Here is a 6,342-nt window from a genome sequence, read left to right as displayed (position 1 = left end):
ATGGTGGCCTCTGAAGGCAAAAGAGGAGAACAAGGCCCTGAAAGAGCTGTAGATGCACAGACAACTCAGGAGAGGGGGCAGAAACTTTCTTTGCCAAAGCTGTCAGAGCTTCTTGTCCATTCTAACTCTAAACATTGTATCCCCTCACCCCTATTTCCTTCCCCTCAAAATCTGACTATCTCCTCCCTCTTCCTTCACTTTTTATCATTTTTTACTTGAATTCTAACAACAGCTGCCTATATCGTTTCCTACCACTAGTGCTTCCTTGCCCTAGTCAGGTTCTGCTCCACAAGACTGCCATGGGACTGCCATGCTTGTCTTTCTAAAGAGTGTTGGCCCTTGACCTTCCCCAGTGCTTGGCCAGTACCTCCAGTAAAAACCTTCCTTCTGCTTGTTTACTGTCCTTGGGATTTCTATTGAAAGTTGCACTTTTCTTTCAGAGACGTAGGTTTTTCAAGCTGGTAGCCATTTGTTCATTAAGAGATGCCATTAGAGTCATTTGTCATGCTAAGACGAGTTCATTTAAAGATTTACCCACTTAAAGATTACTCAGGTTTTCAGTATTGAGACAGATGGCAACACAGCAGAAGCTTGATGTGATGTCTTGGAGAATCTGTCAGTTTTGTTTGGGAAAGTAAATGTTCATATAGTCAAAGGCTTTTTTAGATAATTCCATAATCTCATCAAATATTTTTGGTCCTAGATGAATCTATAGATGGTAATGTGGGCCGTGCTAGAGACCATGGTGGGGTCTTTGAACACAGATTTTGAATACAAATAGACCAATTTGGGGGCGCAAGGATCTTTACCACTGCGTCTTGTCTTTATCACATTACATGTGGGGCTTTATTATACACAAAGCTCACTTAATTTCCTGGAAGTTAGTTATTTATAGCATTTTCAAAAGTCTTCTATGAAGTTAAATTCATACTCACATTTCTAATATGTGTGATGGTTTATAAAAACATGGAAGAGGAAGGAGGAAACAGAAAACAGGCTCCTTATCCCAATAAGTCATACTATTGAAAAGCGACCCAGATATAGCTTTGAAATCCAGTCTGGAGCTCCCATTATCCCTCTCTTTTCCTATCTTTGGTCTTTTTTTGTTTTTACTATGCTGGGTCTTTGTTGTAATACTCTAACTTTGCATAGGCGCTGGAGAGCTCAGGCTAGGTAGTTGCCCCACGGCATGTGAGATCTTAGTTCCCTGACCAGGGATCAAACCTGTGTCCCTGCTTTGGAAGGTGGATTCCTAACTGCTGGACCACCAGCAAAGTCCCTTTGGTCTATCTTGAATGGTCTGTCTGTATCTTAGAGAAATATATCACTGATGTCTTCATAAGTGACATTGGTATAAAATTTCTCCTTATATTAACAATGTTGTTATAATACATTCAACATTGGTATTTAGTTTATATGCCTTAAATCCAAAAGCTCTTCTTCACCCACTGCTGCCCACGTATGCTGACAACTCTTCTGATCCCAGCAGGAGTAACAGATTTCATTTCTTAAACATTGCAGAACTACAACCAGAGTGTTATTATTAGATGAAAGATCTCATACTGGCTTTGCAATAGGGAAAAAAGAAAGAATTGAGATGAAAAGAATCTAGGCTATTTAAAAATGCCCCACATTTTCAAAACTAATTCCATTTGGTTTTCAAAGGTAACATATTCAAATGGCTCAAAATTCAAAGGGTAAAATTACAGCCAGAGAATAATTTCTGTCATATCCCTGTTCCCCTGCCATGAAGTTCAGGCTAAACCAATGTTTTAAAATGTTTGCGTTTTCTCCCAGAGATAGTCTACATGTATACAACCAAATGTGAGTTCGCACATTTGTTTAAGTATGTTTTCCCTTAACAGCTTATTTGGGAGATAGTATTGTATCAGTACATAAAGGGCTTTTATTTTTTCTGGTTGCATACTATTCCCTTGCAGGAATATACATAATTTGTTTTATCAGTACCTAGTAAATGAATATGTAAGCTGTTTCTAAAGTTTTGCTAACACAAAGAAATCCCTGCACCTACATCATTTGCTTTAAGGATAGAGATTTCTTTAGTATAAACTCCTAGACATTGAATTTCTTGCTTAAAACTATAAATTTTTAAAGAATGTAATTTATTCATTTTTTTGAATTGTGATAAAAATTCAAAAGGAACAAAAGGATAAATCTTGAAAAGTAAGTTTTCCTCATGCCCCCTTTGCCCAACCCCACACTTCCTTTCCCCAGAAACCAATATGTCACCAGCTTCTTATATATCCCTTCAGAGACTTACACACCTAGCACACACATGTACAGACTCCTATGCAGGAGAATGTCCACATGAGAGAATTTAATGTATTTAGGCAAATACGTATTTTCTTCTAAATTGTAGTCTGCAGAGATCATAAGACTCTTGCTAATATGGCTGACAGCATTCAGTGTAACCATCTAAGTCAGGGACATATTTTTATTGCCTCATGCACCATCAGCATTTAGAGTAATTCTACCACTTTTATCTGTGCACAGCTGTTCTGTGTGGAGGGAAGGAAGCATATGGAATAAAGAGCCTTGCACTGTCCTCAGCCAAAAACTGTCTAAGGAGATCTGGTATGGAGTTTGACTTGTGCGTATGGTGAGCCATAGTTACCCTGTAATTCTGTATTCTTATTTAGGGCTTCTCTACCCCTTTTTCTGTGTTGGATTCTCTGTTCTCTCTGCCCATGTACTCCTCTTTCTCTTAGTGTTCTCCGCCAAATTCTCCTCCCTGCCAACATACATTTTCTTTCTCTCAGAGTATATTTTCCAGTAGACTCAGAGCAAGAGTATATAGGAGATAAATTTTTAAAGATCCTACATTTCTGACAATCTTTTTATTCTTTCTTATAACCTAATTAACAGTTTGGCTGATAATACAGTTTTAGGTGGGAAATACTTTTTTTCAGAAATTTAAAGTCGTTGCTCCAGTCCCAATCTTACTGTTAAGAAATGCAACACTATTGTGATTCTTGACCTGATATTTTCCTCTCTGGAAACTTTGGGGATCTTTCCTTTGTCTTCATTATTCAAAAATTTTCCAGTGTTAATGCTTTGATGTGATTCTGTTTTCATCCATCATATTGAACACTGAATAGGCCTTTCAATTTGGAAATTAATATCTTACAGTTATGGGGAATTTTCTTGGATTATTTCACTAATGATTTCTTCTTGTATGTTTTCTTTTTTCTCCATTTCTGGAAATATCTTCATTATATATTATACGTTAGATCTTCTGGTCTAGTACTTTAATTTCTTATCACTTTTCTACTTGTTTTTATTTAATTTTGTTTCTGTTATATTTTTAAAGAAAATTCTGCCCCTGTATTTTCCAATTGACAGTCTCATAAACTTAATTTTTAACTTATTTTTATGTTTGCAACATATATATAACATAAATTTACCATTTTAACCAATATTAGGTGTACGGTGCAGTGGCATTAAGTAAGTTCACACTGTTGTGCGACCATCACTACCATTCACCTCCAGAACTTTCTCATCTTCCTAAACTAAAACTCTGTACCCATTAAATTACAGCTCCTGTTCCTTCCTTCCCCAAGTCTCCTATCCCCTCTGCATTAGAGATTTTCTCAGATGTCTTATAATCCTTGATTTTCTGCTTCCAGGTAAGAATGAAAGACTAAAAGTTGATTGGGAGCTCTGAATGCATACACCCATATGGAACTCACCAATCATGAGCTTTACTTCAAGGTGATCTGGAAAGACTATTTGTTGGATATCCTGGTTAGCTATAGTTTTAGATCTTTCCAGGTGGAATGGCCAGGTATTAGGGAAAAGTCTACCTTTCTGCTTTGTGGAGGGTCAAGATTTGGCTGCCAGTGTCCTGGGAGCTGAGTGGAAAAGGGGCTTGAAGGGATGTTTTCAATAGAATATTAGGTCTTCAAATGTGCCTGGCCTCTATACGTCCAAAATAACACGAGGGACTTATTCCAAAGTGGGGAGAGTCAATCTTCCTTTGGCATCAATTTGAAAAGGAATTCACAGAGAGAATTGCTTCCTGGTCAGCTTTCACCCAATCTTCCAGGACACTGTCCCTCCTTCATTTTCAGTTTCAGAATTCCCTAGGGCTGTCATTTCTTGGAAGATTCTGTTGTTGTTAATGGGGGTGTTTCTCAGCTTTCTCCCTAACTAATTTAATTTCCTCTCTTCGAGATCTGCTAAGTCTGTCAGATTTCATTCACCTATTTTCCAGTTTTCAAAAGTATGTTGCTGTCATCTCCTCTCTTTCTCCTGTTTTTTTTTTTTTTTTTAAAAGCTTTTTATTTTGTATTGGGGTATATAGCCAATTGACAATGTTGTAATAGTTTCAGGAGAAGGGACTCAGCCCTACACATATATGTATCCATTCTCACCCTACACCCCCTCCCATCCAGGTTGCCACATAACATTGAGCAGAGTTCCCTGTGCTATACAGTAGGTCCTTGTTGGTTATCCATTTTAAATATAGCAGAGTGTACATGCCAATCCCAAACTCCCTAACTATCCCTCCCCCCCCCATCCTTGTGTGTGTGTCTTTAACAAGATTTCTTTCACCGGATTTCCTGAAGTGTTGGCAGTTAATGTGTGTGATCAGTCCTTACTTCTACCCACCCTGGCACAGCATATTTCATGCTTGCCTGGAAAAAGAGGATAAGGATCTCCTTGATTCAACAAGCTTCCAATAAATGTAGGGATTTGGAAATAAGTTTTATACCATTAACTTAATATTGCCTCATTGAAAATTGTCTCACTTCCTCATTTTAAGGAAATATTTAGAAATTGGTTTATTTCTCCACCACTAAGTTACTCACCCTGGACCTAAATCATGAAGTGCCTATTCTACTAAGGCAGTTGACATGTCAGGAAATAAAATCTCCTTTTTGATAGTGTAATCAGTCCATAGACACTCTATTAGGAGTAATAATCATTAAGAGAATTATATTTACTTATGGTGGATTTTAAATTATAAATTATTTGGGTAATTTGGTTCCCATTTATCAATAAAGGGGCTCCTCTAGTTTTTGGGTTTTTTTTTTTTAAGATTCACATATTTTCTTTGAGGTCATTGCAGTTTGTCAAAGTAGTGTCGCACCTAATGGAAGTGAAATAAACTTAAAAATAAAAATAGCACCTGTTTATTACTCAAATATATCTGTTCCCTCTGCTTCATTTTAGTCATAGCTATTTAATTTCCTGAAGCAAAAAACAAACAGATTTTTCACTAATGTCAGTACTGCAGAGCTAGCATGGGACAGAAGAGCCAGCTGTACTCGATTTCATCTTATGCATCATCAACAAAATTGGCAGCTAGGTTCTGATTTCAGAGCCTTTATGGTTAATGATGATGTACAAGCTGTGCTTGATTTTTAGATATAAGCCTAGTCTTTGCTGACAGAAAAATCTATTTTTGATTTGTAAATTGAGCAAATGTGATGCAAAATTATTTATGTAGGATAAACGCAGATCATGAAGATAGCATTTTTAGATTCACATTTCTAACCCTAAAACCACTCCAGTTCATTATTATTATCATTGTCATCCTTATAAATATTAGCTCTACAATGATGGTAACTAAGTATTTAACTAAAACTGCAGTTAAGTTTTGTGAATGAGTCATATATTGACGAGTATACTAACTTAAGAATATGACTGCAATGAAAAGAAGCCACAGAACTAATTAGCAATCAGTTCTCTTAGCATCCCTATTCTGTGTATAAGACTAATTCAGATCATGTTGCAAGAGATTATGGGTAACATCTGATATTATGTAAAGAATGGTGAAGCAAATAGGTGTGAAAGAGGGAAAAAATGCTTCTTTGATTATAAGCTCTTTGACAATAGCAGTTATAACTCAGTCATTGCTTCAAGCAACTACTATAGTTTTTGGATTCATACAAGTCAATTTTTATCATACTTGCTAATGTAATGCTGTTGAATTTTTTAATAGAAGCAGCAGTATTGGCCTACTGCAAATTATGGAGCTATGAAATCTTGTCTTAGATGTTCTCTTCTCTTGTCCCTAGTTAGGAGCCCCCCAACACACACACCATCCACCCCTCCACTCCCATTCTTTCATGCTTCCCTGTTTCCTGGTGGTACTGCTCCCAAACCCCTGCTCAGGCTTGCTCCTCCCTTATTCCATACCTGTCACTCCTCAACCTTATCAAAACTTATCTGCCCTTTGTCCCATTCTTTCAAGATTTTGCAAGGACACACATGTTAAGAGCTTAAAACTGTTTATTTTCTTACTATAGTATCCTTCTAGGAGTACAGATTTGCATTTTTAAGAGGAACTCTTGAAGACCTATTGCCAGCAGTAGA

Source organism: Budorcas taxicolor, chromosome 2 (genome assembly GCF_023091745.1).
Source record: "Budorcas taxicolor isolate Tak-1 chromosome 2, Takin1.1, whole genome shotgun sequence".
Lineage (NCBI taxonomy): Eukaryota > Metazoa > Chordata > Mammalia > Artiodactyla > Bovidae > Budorcas > Budorcas taxicolor.
Note: the sequence above shows the minus strand (reverse complement) of the source record.